Below are 15,204 nucleotides of genomic sequence, written 5' to 3'. Positions count from 1 at the left end.
TATGTCTTAATTTGTTGGGAAAGCAAAAGGCTGGCAAGAAGAAAAATAAAACAATCAAACTGATCTTTGTCCTTTTTTTTTCTAAGTTAGCAACTGAAATGCTTAATTTGTGAATATTAAAATTTTAACTTTTTCTGAATGCATCCCAAAATTCCTTGTGCATTTGAACAGTTTAAGAAATATGTAGTCTCATAGTAATTTAAAAGCCTCCATTTATTGAATTGTCTCAATCACACAGGTAAACAGTGTGGATAAGTGATCCCAGAAACCCTCAACATTGACTTCATACCCCATGTGATCTCATAGCATGTGGTCAAATATCCAAGGAAACTTTCTGCCCATTGCCATTTACTGTCGGCCTCAGTTGATGTATCATTACTCCCCGATGTTGAATACTCAAGTAATTGACAATTCAGAACAAAGCAGTCCCTTTGATAGCTATCCATGCACCATCTTAAAGCATTCACTCCTTCCCACAGTAATGCACAATGGAAGCAGTGTACACCATCCCCAGGATAAGCAGAGCAACTTGCCCTCAGCTCCTTCAAACCTATGATATCTATCACCTACTAGAAGGACAAAGGCAGAAGACATTCAGGAACACCGCCCCCTGAAAGTTCTCCTGCAAGACACATGCCATTTTAGCTGACAACTTTATTATTAATCCTCAACTGTTGGTCAACTGACACCAGATGAACTGTAAAAGTTCAAGAATGTGGCTCATTATCATCTTCTCAATAGCAGTTAGGACTGAAAATAATTATTGGCCTTTGCCAATGACAATGAAATCCTGTTTAAAAAACCATTGCTGGAGAGAGTTAAGTCTGTGTATAAATGGTGTACACTATCTCCTGCCATGCATCATCAGGAATTTCTCAATATGATTAAACAGCTGTCAACCAACTTTATTTCTTCTTGATAATTCTGAAAAACATTGGAGAACATGCATTTTTTTTTTCCCCTCAGGTTGTTTTTACATTTTGGCTGGCATTGACTATTGAATCAAACTCCTTAAATGTTAGCTCAGTGAAAGCCAGTCAAGAGACATGTAGGCAAACAATTTTTTAAAAATCATTTATGGTTTCTAAGTCAAAGAAATGACTTTGTTCAGTGGAAAGCCCTTTGACTTTTATTGAGGTTACTTTGAAAGGAAAAAAAGATGTATTTTACGTACAAACTGAACTCCAGCTACTACAGTAGCCAAATGTAGAAAGACAAACTCAAAAACATAATCATGTAAAGGTTCAAGCACAGAAAGAGGCTTTTCTATCTATTGTCTGTTAGTGCTTTGGCAGAGGAATATCACAGGTTGTTTTGCTTTCCTCAGTAACTCTGAAAGTTATCCAATTTTGTTGGAAAACTGAAAATGATCTCTAGTTCATCGGCCCCAGAGTAGGTGAGTGGGAAAAGAATCAGGTGAGAGTAACAACTTTTAATTATACAATACAATGCAGAGTGACGCCAATAGCACGGGTTCAATCCCTACACCAGCTGAAGTCATCATAAGGGTCCCACCTTCTCAACCTTGCCCCTCAACTGAGATGAGGTGATCCTCAGATTACATTCACCACCAGTTCTCTCTCTCTCGCTCTCTCTCTAATGAGACAGTATTCTTATGGGGCTATGGCAATTTTACTTTTACCAATATTATTTATGTTCAATCTTTAATGTGGTAAAATGTCCCAAGGCATTTCACAGGAGCATTATAAAAGAAAGTATCACTGAGCCATGTAAGGAGGGCACCAGAGTGGCTCAGTGGTCAGTAATGCTGCTTCACAGCGCCAGGCCCTGGGTTTGATTCCATTTTTGGGTCTGTGTGTAGTTTGCACATTCTCCCTGTGTCTGTGGTGGGTTTCCCCCAGCTGCTCTCATTTCCTCCCACAGTCTAAAGATGTGCAGGATAGGTGGATTAGCCATGCTAAATTATTCATATTTTTCAGGGATGCCTAGGTTAGGTGTGTTAGCCTTAGGAAATGCAGGAATAGGGTAGGGAGTAGGGGTGGGATGGTTTCCAAAGTGTCAGTATGGACTTGTTGGGCTGAATGGCCTGTTTCCACACTATAAGGATTCTATTCTATTCATTAAGGCAAATGGTCAAAAAACTTGGTCAATTAGGTACGTTTTAAGGATTGTCTTAAAGGGAAAAAAGAAGATAGATAGAGAGAGAGAGAGAGAGACAGAGAGATTTATAGAGGAAAATAAACAGCTGAGGGCATGGGCACCAAAGGGGGAGCAACTTAATTTGGGGATGCTCAACAGGTCAGAATTAGAGAATCAGGAATATTAGAGGATTATAGGGCTGGAGAAGATTAAAAGATAGGGAGGACTTAGACTATAGCAAGATTTGGAAACAATGATAAGCATTTTAGATTGCGGTGTTCTTTAACTGGATGTCAAAGTTAAGTTTCTGAGTGCAGGGCTGATAGTTGAATGGGACATAGGTACAGAGGAAATTAGAGCAGGAGTTGACATTTGTCACTTCAAGGCTGCTCCACCATTCAATTAGGTCATGGGCACTCTTCCATCTCAATGCCATTTTCCTGCACACTCTTAATGTCTAAAATGTTTTAATATTTAAATACCATGTGGAGGAGCTGCAATGATTGTTCCTTCCTGTCTGGCACAATATAACCTTAAGAGAATCTTGGGCTAGGAATAATAAATTCTTTTCTTGCTAATTTTCAAAGTCTTTCCCTGTTGAAAAATAGGGTATACCTCTACTCTTTCTGCCAAATTGCATAACTTCACATTTTCCAACAATATGTTCCATCTGCCATTATATTCCTTCTTTGCCCACTCTCCTAGCCTGTCCAAATCCTTCTGCAGCCTCCCTGCTTCCTCAGTATTACTTGTCCCTCCACTTTGTGCCATCAGCAAATTTAGCAAAAGTGTCCTCCATTCCGTCATCCAAATCATTAAGTATAACAAGAACAATTGTTCTCACTCTAATAGTCACCAGCTGCCATCATGAAAAAGATCCCTTTATCCCCATTCTCTGCCCTCTGCCAGTTAGCCAATCTTCTATCCATGCTAGTACCTCACCCTAACACCATAGATACTTATTTAGCAGCTTCCTGTGTGACACCTTGTCAAAGGCCTTCTGGAAATCCATTAAGATCACATACACTAGCACCTCTTGGTCTTTAATAATGGACTGTAAAATCTTATTAACAACTGATGTCAGATCACTGGCCTACAATTTCCCAGCTTCTGCCCCCCTCCCTTCTTAAACAGGATTCTTAACACTAGCCATTTTCCTGGGACCATCCCTGACTCTAGTAATCCTGAAAGATCACCACCAATGCCTCCACAATCTCCACAGCTATCTCCTTCAGAACCGGGGGGTATAGTCCATCTGGTCCAGGATTTATCCACTTTCAGACCTTTCAGCTTCGTCAGCACCCTAGTGATGGCCACTACACGCAATTCTACACCCTGACTCTCTTGAAGTTCTAGTGTGCTACTGAAGTCTTCCTGAAGACTGATGCAAAGTACCTATTCAGTTCTTCTATCATTTCTGTGTTCATCCTTTACAATTTCTCCAGCCTCATTTTCCAGTGATCTAATGTCCCCTTTTGCCTCTCACCTTTCATGTATCTAAAAAGAATTCTTGCAATCTTCTTTCAGATAGTAGCTAGTTTACCCACATATTTTATCTTCTGCCCCCGCACCAACACCTCCCCCCCAACCCCCCACCCCCCCTCCGTTGCTTTTTTAGCTGTATTCTGCTGTTTTTTTAAAGGCTTCCCAATCTTCTGGTTTTCCACAACATTTATTGCTTTTCTCTTTTGCATTTATGCTGTCCCTGACTTCCCTGTCTGCCATGGTTGCCTTGTCCTCCCCTTAGGACGCTTCTTCTTCCGTTGAGATGTACTTCTGCTGTGTCTCCTGAATTATCCGCAGAAACCTTTGCCATTGCTGCTCCCCTCCCAATCAATACTGGCCAGCTTCTCCCTCATGTTACCTTCACTTAATTATTATACTGCTACATCTGATTCAGGGTTCTCGCTCTCAAACTGCAAGGTGAATTGTATCATATTATGGTCAGTGCCCCCTAGGATTTCTTTCACCTTAAGCTCCCAAATTAAGTTTACCTCATTGCACACTACCCAAATCCTGAACTGCCTGTTCCCTAGTGGGCTGTACTATAAGCTATTTTTAAAAAAACCATCTCGTACATATTATATGAATTCCTTTTCTTGAGATTCACTACTTACCTGATTTTCCCAGACCACCTGCATATTGATGTCCCCCATGATTATTTTAACAATGCTTTCTTACATGTCTCCTTTTTTCTACTCTACGTGTAGACTATTGCTATGGGGCCTAGACATAATCCCCATCAGGATCTTACTTCCTTTGCTGTTCCTTAACTTTACCTACACAGATTCTATGCCTTCTAACCCCATGTCATTTCTTGCTATGGGTTTTATTTCATTTCTTACTAACAATGCAGGAGAAAGTGAGGACTGCAGATGCTGGAGATCAGAGCTGAAAATGTGTTGCTGGAAAAGTGCAGCAGGTCAGGCAGCATCCTTGGATACTGCCTGACCTGCTGCGCTTTTCCAGCAACACATTACTAACAAGGCAACCTACCCCCTCTGCCCACCTACCTGTCCTTCTGATAGAACATGGAAATTTACTTCACGGCCCTGATTCCCTTGCAGCCACTTCTATGATGCCCACTACATCATATCCACCAATTTCCATCTATGCTAAAAACTCATTTACTTTGTTTTGTGTATTGTGAGCATTTAAACACAACACCCTGAGTCCTCCTTCTCAGATGTCCCCTTATCTGCTATGCCTTAAGTTATATTCCTGACCCTTTCCATGGTCTGCTTTATTAGTCATCCTGGAAACTTTAATAACCACTCCTGAGTCTTAGCCCCCTTAACTAGTTTAAAGTCTTTGTGACCACCATATTTAGCCTCATGCTATGATTGTAGTCCCAGATTGATTCAGGTAGAACCTGTCCTGATTGTAGAGTTTCCTCCTCTCCCAATACTAATGTTAGTGCCCTATGAACAGTAATTCCTCTTTCCAATACCACTCCTTTGGACATATGTTTACTTCCCTAATCTTATCTCTTTGCCGATTTGCCCGTGGCTCAATTAGTAAAACAAAGATTAGAACCTTTGAGGTCCTGTTTTTTTAATTTTGTTTCTTATTCCTGATGTTCTCCAAACTGGACCTCTTGCCTATATTGTTGGTGACAACATGGACCATCATAACTGCACCCTCCCCATCCATCTCTAGTATCCTTTCAAGCTAACTCGAGATGTCCTTTACTTAGTCTCACTACACGAGACTCTGGATCATGCTATCGGTACCCCTAAATATACAATCCCCAACCATTATCACTTTTTTCTCTCTCTGAAAGGAGATGGGTGAGAAATTATCTTATGAATGTATGCAAACTACCAAGGTCAGTAGAAATGTTATTTTGAGCATTACTACAAATTAAAGCAATCCATGGACAAGGTCACACAAAACAATCCTCACTTTCTACCACACAAAAACACAGGGCAAGGGAAAGTAAAAAATTGATTTCAGGAAATATTTTTCCACAGAAACACCTGGATAGTCTTCCTTCTGGATGGTGAAAATTAACAATCTGAATGCGCTCATCGACACCTGAACGCTGCAATGTGGTAGCCTGTAAGCCCCGAAAGAATTATTAGTTTAATGCCCTCCTTCATCCTGCGATCCTTGTAATATATTGGATTGACTTTTGAAACGTGAACTCTCAGCTGTGGAATGTCACTTGCTCACAGCACAATGACAGAAAGTTGCAGACTGGATTCCAATAATATCTTTTCCCTTCAGAAAAGAAATGGTCTTTATTTATTGATTCCTACAGCATAAATCAAGAACAACAAAAAAATTGATCGTACTTCCAAGAAAATCTATGACTTTTTTTTAAAAAGGTTGTCTACCTAGAGCCTTAGTCAAATCTATTCAGATGGGCACATAGGAACAGGGCATGCCATTCATGAGTCATTTCCACTCTATGCAATTAATTCTTTTCTGATCTGGTTCTGAACATGATGTAGCTGCCTTCGTTCCAAACTATTAATGCTTCAGCTTTACAGAATACACCAACCTGAAATTCTCGGTTGATCAAGCCCGCAGTCAATCAATCCTTTTGTAAAGGGATAATCATTCACTCAATTGTGAGCAATCATTTGGGGGACCAGCAGTGGATTTAAAATAGATTGTGAATACAAAAATTTGCTAATCAGTCCTAGGTCACGTCTTGTTGACTGACATACAACTGAAAATAGTTTCTAAAACTTTATAACTCTGCTAAAAATAAATCACGCCATTATTAATGAAGTTCAGTCTCTTTTTTACAGGAGAAAAGATATATGCACAACTTTGAGGTCCTTTTGAGACACATTGAACAATCATGAAGCAAATGGAGGAGGGAAACTCATTTCTGCAATGGCAGGAGAAAAAAGCAAACACTCATATTTGATCTCTCAAAAAAAACTTTTAAAAAATGGAGAGTGTGGTAGAGGAGAACTCCACAGAGACTGGTATCCCATCACAGTCATCCTTTATTTACATCTGGAGAGTGCTTGTCACTGGTCCAGCTCCCTCAGAGCCAGCTCTCAGAGTGAGCACGATATCTGACACTACTGTTTTATTTTTTTTATTTTTAAAATTTTTTTCTTCTTTTTTTTCTCTTTTTGTGTGCGTGCAGGTGTGAGACACAGTGAGAGACACAAGGTGCATCTGTCAGCCAGGGTTCCCTGATTGGACCAGATTAACAAACCCAATCAGGGAAATCATATTCTATAAGGTCCACCTGATTGACTTCATTACAATCACTACATCCCTCCCCCAGGAGTCCGAGAACACAGGGTAGTTCATTTTTTTGTAGCTTCTTTAGCACCGGGTCAAGTTCCTTTAACTCTGCTCTGATAATGGACAGCTTGTATCACTCAGAGATTCACCTCTTGTGCCTGGAGCGTCTTGGAAGAAATTTATACTTTTCTTCAGGCATTAAAATCTGACTGGAGAATAGCCCATGTGGTTCCATTGTTTAAGAAGGGTAGCAGGGATAATGCAGGAAATTACATGCCTGAGAGGCTCACATTGGTGGTATGGAAATTATTGAAAAAGATTCTCAGGGATAAGATCTATATGCATTTAGAATCAAATGGACTTACTTGCAATAGACAGCATGGTTTTGTGCAGGGGAGGTAGTGCCTCACGAGAATTAGAATCTCTCCACTGCGGAAACAGGCCCTTTGGTCCAACAAGTCCACACTGACCCTCCAAAGAGTAACCCACCCAGACCCATTCCCCTACCCTATTACTCTATATTTAGCCCCGAGTAATGTACCTAACCTGCACATCTCTGAACACTATGGGCAATTTAGCATGGCCAATTCACCTAACCTGCACATCTTTGGACTGTGGGAGGAAACAGGGGCACCCGGAGGAAACACACGCAGACACGGGGAGAATGTGCAAACTCCACACAGACAGTCACCCGAGGTTGGAATCGAACCCGGGTCTCTGGCACTCTGAGGCAACAGTGCTAACCACTGAGCCACCATGCCACCCCTTTGATTGAGTTTTTTTGAGGAGGTAATGAAGACGATTGATGAGGGAAAAGCGGTTGATGTTGTATACATGGAATTCAATAAAGCATTTGACAAGGTCCTTTATGGCAGACTGGGACAAAAGGTGAAGTCACATTGGTATCAGGGGTGAGCTGTCAAATGGCTTAGTCATAGGAGGCAGAGGGTAATGGTGGAAGGATGCTTTTCAGAATGGAGGGTTTTGACTAGTGATGTTCCACACAGATCAATGCTGGGACCTCTGCTGTTTGTGGTCTCCACAAATGATTTGGAGGAAAGTACGGCTGGTCTAATTAGTAAGTTTAAAAATGATACAAAGATAGGTGGAGTTGCGGTTAGTGAGGAGGGTTGTCAGTGGATACAGCAGAATATTGATCAGTTGGAGGCATGGGCAGCAAAATGGCAGATGGAATTTATTCTGATGGTTCAATCCTGATCCAGGGCTTATGCTCAAAGTTGATTTTCCTGCTCCTCAGATGCTGCCTGGCCTGCTGTGCTTTTTCAGCACCACATTCTTCGACTCTGATCTCCAGCATCTGAAGTCCTCACTTTCTCCTTGTTGATTATAACCTTACTGTAAAGCCTCTTCCAAGGATGCCTACCTTGAAGAAGTTCTCTTCTCCCTCTACAAGGATCTCAGTGAGTCTCTCTCTCACTGCACCCTTCAGGTCATCTCCTCTGCCCTGAAGCTCTTCTGCCACGTCTTGAAGCAGACCCGCTACCACAATCACATCTCCTTCCTCAGTGCCTACCTATGGAATCAACTGATCCTGCATGGACTCCGGACTACATTCAGACCATCACAATTTGGACCTCACCAGGACAACCAGTACCTACAACAAATCCAAAGCCTCCAGAAATGGTTCTCCCTCCGGATCCTCCACTCCACACTTGCAGCCATGCGCCGCCAACTACTCTCCCTGAGTCAGCCCTGCCAAAGCTCATGGCCACACTCTCCCAGACCTGCAAAGGACCTCTGATGCTCTTCATCCTTAGAATCACACTACACAAACGATTTTTCTCCACCAGAACAGACATCACAGAGTGTAAGGACACCAAACCTTAATGAACTTAACTCAATACTCGGGATTCCTCAATCATCCTAGAAGCTTCTCCCAGCTTCCGGAACCACTCAGACGCCATTAGCCATACGGCTTTAGCCACCACCACTATGGTGAACGATGACATCACCTCTGCTCCCACCGCCCAAAGACTGCAGCCAGGGACGGCCCGAGATCGCCGGCACGAGAACTGTCTCTGTGACTGCTGCAAGATCCACCGCTGCTGAAACCAACACAAAGTCTACCCAGAACGTCATTTCTGCCCACACAGTTACCGCCGCTGCAGCCACATTCGCCCCCATCGATGTCGTTCACCGGAACATCGCTGACATCACTACATCATGCGTTACATCACTTTCGCCCATGCAGGCGCCACTGAAGGCATCACGTCCGCACCCCTCCACTGACCCGCCAGGGTGAGCATCACTTCCATTGGTTCCCATAACCACACCCACTCTAGGGACAGTCTCCCACCCGATTCTCAACTCCAGCCCAGCACCAGGTCCTAGCCTCCAGCCCAGTCGTGTTTTTACCATTTCCCCAAACCTCCCCCTCACTGAGGATGAACGATCAGTCACAGTAAAGGCATCAACTTCATCCCCTTACACTTCCAGATCAATGAATTCGCCATGCATTGCGACATCAAACACTTCTTCCACCGCTTCCACCTCCGTGCTTACTTTTTCCATCAGGACTTCTGCCCACCCTCCAAGGACCCCTTCTCCTGCCTCCAACACACTACATCCACCTGGACACTTCGTGCTGCTCTGTTCCCACCCTTGATCTCATCTCCAACTGCTACTGCAACATTGACCGCCTCAAACTGTCTACACCCATCCAACCTGCAGCCCACAACTCTCTCCGCTCCAACCCCAACACTACTATCAAACCTGCAGACAAGGGAACACAGTGGTAGTGTGGCACACCGATCTCTACACCGTTGAAGCCAGGCGCCAACTTGCGGACACCTCCTCCTACTGACCCCTCAACTTTGACTTCAACTCCCATTACCAAACCATCATCTCCCAGACCATCCACAACCTCATAACCTCAGGGGATCTTCCACACACAGCTTCCAACCTCATAATCCAGGAACCCTGCACCACCTGGTTCTACCTCCTACCCAAAATTCAACAAACCTGACTGCCCCGGTCGACCCATTGTCTCAGCCTGCTCCTGCCCCACTGAACTTATCTCTGCATATCCTGACACTGCCCTGTCCCCCTTTGTCCAGGAACTCCCCACCTACGTTCAGGACACCACACATACCCTCCACGCCTTTTCCCTGGCGCCAACACTTCATCTTCACCATGGACATCCAGTCCCTGTACACATACAGTCATCATGATGAAGGCCTCCAAGCTCTCCATTTCTTCCTCTCCCGCCAACCCAACCACCACCCTTCCACTGTGAGCTCATTCCTGATGAAGGGCTTATGCTCAGTTCTCTTGCTCCTCAGATACTGCCTGACCGGATGTGCTTTTCCAGCACTACACTCTTCAACTGAAATGGAGTTTAATACAGATAAATGCGAGGTGATACATTTTGGAAGGTCAAGTACAGGTAGAAATTACACAGTGAATGGTAGAACCCTGAGGAGTATGGATTTGCAGAGGGATCTGGCTGTGCAGGTCCACAAACCAATGAAGGTGGCAGTGCAGATAGATAAGGTAGTAAGAGTCAGAAAGGCTATAGAGGGGCCAGGCACGTTTTGCTCCCGTACCATTTGTATGTTTGCAGCTTTCATGTGGTTCACGCGCTTGTTCAGGACCATTGCACCTACCCAAACTTTATATGTCATTGGACCGGACTTCATTTTGGCCATGCCTGTTACCTATGCAGGGCCATTCTCATGGTTCTAATACTAAACTTGATCCCTGAAATAAACTCTCTCTCTCACTTAGCGGAGTCTTGTGTCCAGTGTTGGTGCTCCTGATGCCATTTCACCTTATCCCCCAGGGCCGGGAAGATCACATTTAAACTGCTACAAAATCTTCTCCCTATTAGTAACTCTGTTGGAGCTATCTCTGCAGTTATACTAGGGGTAGTCCTGTACTCAATTAGGAACTAAGACAGTGTGGTATCTAATGAAGCTGTAGGCTGTTACTTTAAGCCTGCCAAAGTTTAGACTGCTCTTTTTGCCATACCATTGGATGATGGATGGTATGGAACTGTCCTTGTATGTTCAATGCCATTCGACTTGTGGCTGTTGGAAAACAATGGCCTGTTGTCAGTGAGCAACACTTCTGGAAGTCTGTATGGTAAATGATGTGTGCTGTTTTGCTACTGTTATCCCTGTGGTCGATGAATGAACTCTATGCACTTCCAGCTACTTTGAGTGGGTCCACAATGACTAAGAACATTCAGCCCATGACAGGACTTGCATAGTTGACATGTAACTGAGTTGGAGGTTTACCCAGCCATTCCTACAAATGTGCAGGAGCTGTCGGTAGTAATTTCTTTTCCTTGTTGGTACTCTGGCCTGCTGACACAGCTATGTCTGCATTCAATCCAGCCACCAGGCCTAACTTCTCAAAAATGTCTTCATTTTGGAAGCCCCTGATGACCCTGATGAAGTTCAGCCAGTATTTGGCAGCAACCTTTACTTGAGATGATCACATTTGCTCCCCATAATAATATGCCATCCTCTCCTATGATCTGGTCTCTCCAGGTCCAAAAAAGGTTTCAATTCTGTTTCAGGCGGCTCTTTGGCTTGGCCCATCACTCCCAGCTGTTTCAGGTTGGTCAGGATCTTTCTGTATCCAAAGTCTGATATTATCTGGCTGTGACTGTGTGTCCAGAAAATTTAAAACCATTATGGATTCTTCAAATGGCAGTATCTCCAGTGGTGTATCTGCCAGCAAGAGGTGGGTCAATACATCCACAATTGCTCCTTGACCTACCAGACGGTATTCCAACTTGTAATTAAACACACTTATATTAGAGCCCACTGTTGATTTTGACCTGAGGTTGTGGGTGGCAGCACCTTGTCCTCTTTAACTAGAACAAGCAGGGGTTTCTGGTCCATTATTTTTTACAAATTTATGTCCGTAATGGTATTCGTGGAACTGCCTGACTCCAAATATGACCATCAAACCTTCCTTCTCTATCTGGGTGAACTTACACTCTACATTTGCAAAAGTCCTGGATGCATACACTATTGGGCGTTCCTCTCCATTGGGCCACCTATGAGCTAACATTACCCCGATGCCATATGGGGAGGCATCGCATATCAATACCAGATCTTGCTTGCGATCATAGTGTGCTAACACCTGAGAGGATGATAGCTGTTTCTTTACTTCCCTGAAAGCTATTGCTTGGCTATGCGACCATTTCCAATGCTGACCTTTTTTTAAGAATTGATGCAAAGGTTCCAGGATAGAGGCCAAGACTATATATGAACTTTATTATTAAATTATTATAATTCATAAATTATTATTAAATTCACCAGCCCAAGGGATGACCTTAGCTACGGAACACATGTGGGAGCTTAGGCATCTTTGATCGCCCTCACTTTATCTTCCAACAGGTGTAACCCAGTCTTGTTGACTCTGTAACCCAGGTAGTTCACTTGGGGTGCCTGGAACTCACATTTTTCCCTTCTAAAGCATACGTTTGCGTGGGAAAAATGTCCAAGTTCTCTAAGTGCTCCTTATTGATCATCCCTATTATTAGCACGTCATCTAGATAAATGGCGACCTGGGGTAGACCTTATAAAATGTTCCCATCGTCCACTGAAAACGGTACATGCTGACGAAAACCCAAATGGCAGTTTTGTATTTTGGTGTGCACTTATGGGTATTAATGGGTACTTCTGGGAAGCCTCATCTAACCTCAAATGCAAGAACGCATGGTTCATGTCTAGCTTTGTGAATGACAGATCCCTTGCCAGTTTTGTGTACAAGTCCTCTATGCGAGGGATTTAGAATTTATTCAGCTGTGAAAAGCGGTTTACCATTTGTTTAAAATCCTCACAAAGATAAACCAACCTACCTGGTTTCGCAATTGGTATGACTGATTCTGCCCATTCTGCAAACTGGACTGGTTTGATGATTCCTTTGCTTTCCAGCCTTCTGATTTCTGCCTCTAATTTTTGCTTGTAAAGCAAATCGCACTGGGTAGGCCTTGTAAAAGTATGAAATTGCTTCCTGGTCAACATTCAAGGTTGCCTTGACTCCTTTGGTAGCCCCCAGACCTTCATGAAAGATTTCCAGATATTTAATTAGGTCTTCACTCAGGCAGCCATTTTCTAATCAAAAGATGTTGAGCCAATCTTGGTAAGTTTTTCTTGACAATTTCGCCCTATCAAGCCTGAGCCTTTTACTACAATCAGTGGTAAATGAATCAGATGCTTCCTGTAACAGACCGGAAACACAACTATTTCCTTAATCTGTAAATGTTCCCTGGCATAGGTTCTCATTCTAGCTGAGGTCTTTCACAAATGTAAGGGTTGGAGTTCAGAGCAAATTTTCTTAAAGAACGGTTCTGCAATCACAAAAACACCCACACTAGCATCGACCTCTATTAGAACTGGGTGACCATTTAACCAGACATTTATTTTGATTGCTTCTGTTGGATGTACTAAGCAATTTAATTGTTCCAAAGCAGACGTAGGTGGACTTCCCAGAGTGTGCATGCTCCTCGTCTATAAGTTCCCTTCCTCCATTTATGTCTCGTGGGATTCTTTTGTTGTCTCGAGTCCATACCAGCAGCAAGTACAATGGCTTGCCAGGCTAGATTCTGAAGAAAACTTTAACCATTGGCCAGACTTGGCTTTGTTTTGAGGTTTTGCTGTGGGTTGACCTGAATCCCCTCTTTTCAGGATATGTCCTGAGTGAGGCTATGCAATTGCCTTCACTCAAGTGGTGTTTTCCAAGTTCAGTCAGACTGGCGAGGGTGTCAACTTTGATAGGATTACCTTTCAACTCATATGCTGCACTTTCCAATGACAAAGCCACTTGTAGTGCTTGTTCGAAGTCGAGTTGGGCTTTAGCTGGTGGGTGCTTGTGCATGGTTACATCATTAATCCCACATACTGAATGGTCTCTCAGCATCTCATTAAGGGTTAAACCAAAACACATTCCTGTCAGTAATCCTAACCTAGTCAAAAATCTCAATACGGTTTCCCTAGGTTCTTGAATTGCCGAGGGAAACCACTAGCATCTCTGAATTTGAGAAGGCTTGGGGGTCATAAAATTCCTTAAATAAATCCATCAACTCTTGAAAGGTTTTAACTGAAAAATGTGTTGCTGGAAAAGTGCAGCAGGTCAGGCAGCATCCAAGGAGCAGGAGAATCGACATTTCGGGCATAAGCCCTTCTTCAGGAATGAGGAAGATGTGCCAAGCAGGCTAAGATAAAAGGTAGGGAGGAGGGACTTGGGGGAGGGGCATTGGGAATGCGATAGGTGGAAGGAGGTTAAGGTGAGGGTGATAGGCCGGAGAGGGGGTGGGGGCGGAATCATAGAGCTGTACAGCATGGAAACACACCCTTCAGTCCAACTCGTCCATGCTGATCAGATATCCTAAATAAATCTATAATCCTATTTGACAGCACTTGGCATATATCCCTCTCAATTCTTCCTGTCCTCTACCCATCCAGATGCCTTTTAAATGTTGTAATTGTACCAGCCTCCACCATTTCATCTTGCAGTTCATTCCATACACACGTCATCCTCTGCATGAAAATGTTGCCCTTTAGGTCCCTTTTAAATCTTTCCCCTCTCAACTTAAACCTATGCCCTCTAGTTTTGGACTCCCCCACCCCAGGGAAAAGACCTTGGCAATTCAATGTCTGTCATGATTTATAAACCTTTATAAAGTCACCCCTCAGCCTCCGACACTCCAGAGAAAATATCTCCAACTTATACAGCCTTTCCCGATAGCACAAACTGTCCAACTCTGGCAACATCCTTGTAAATCTTTTCTGAATCCTTTCAAGTTTCATAACATCATTCCTACAGTAGGAAGGTCAGAAATGCACACGGTATTCCAAAAGTGGCCTAACCAATGTCCTGTGCAGTCGCAACATGACCTCCCAACTCCTATACTCAATGCATTCAAAGGCAAGCATACCAATCAATTGCCTTTCTCTCTTTTCCCAATTTCTCTCTTTCACAGTTGTGTCCACCTCCATGGAGAAGGACCATGCACAAGACATGATCTGATGGTAATGCTGAAAGCTTTCTGCCACCTGTGGGGACTGGGTGCTGATGCCCTAAAGAAATCCCCTAAGAATTTGACCACCTGCATCCAGTTTTTGGAGGTTGCGTGCCTGATTTATTTTGGATTAAGAAAATGGGTGATGCTTGAGTCTAACCACTGCCATCTAAGCAGGGGTGGAAAGAGAAAACATCTCCAGACAAAACAGCCTGTCATTCCTCCCTCCAGAAAAACACGTCTCGCCCGCGAGGAGGTTAAAATGCCAATCCAAACTTGCACCTACACCAGTGGAGTAGGTGGAGCTTACGGCGCAGGCGCAATAGCTGGCGAGCCCGCGGCCCCGCCCCCTCGCTGTCGGACAATGGATGGAACGTGGAATGTGGCGCTGG

At 43.6% G+C, this 15,204-nt stretch overlaps 1 long non-coding RNA gene across 1 annotated transcript in view; it reads right to left on the bottom strand.

Moving 5' to 3' along the window:
• Positions 1-15,204, bottom strand: part of LOC148151863 (uncharacterized) — a 120,781-nt gene that overhangs the window by 24,731 nt on the left and 80,846 nt on the right. The window lies entirely within an intron of this gene.

The sequence above is a fragment of the Chiloscyllium plagiosum genome, unplaced genomic scaffold (assembly GCF_037043375.1).
Source record: "Chiloscyllium plagiosum isolate Xiang-an unplaced genomic scaffold, Cpla_swu_hap1 HiC_scaffold_2, whole genome shotgun sequence".
NCBI classification, from domain to species: Eukaryota; Metazoa; Chordata; class Chondrichthyes; order Orectolobiformes; family Hemiscylliidae; genus Chiloscyllium; species Chiloscyllium plagiosum.
This window is presented reverse-complemented; position numbering and strand designations above follow the sequence as displayed.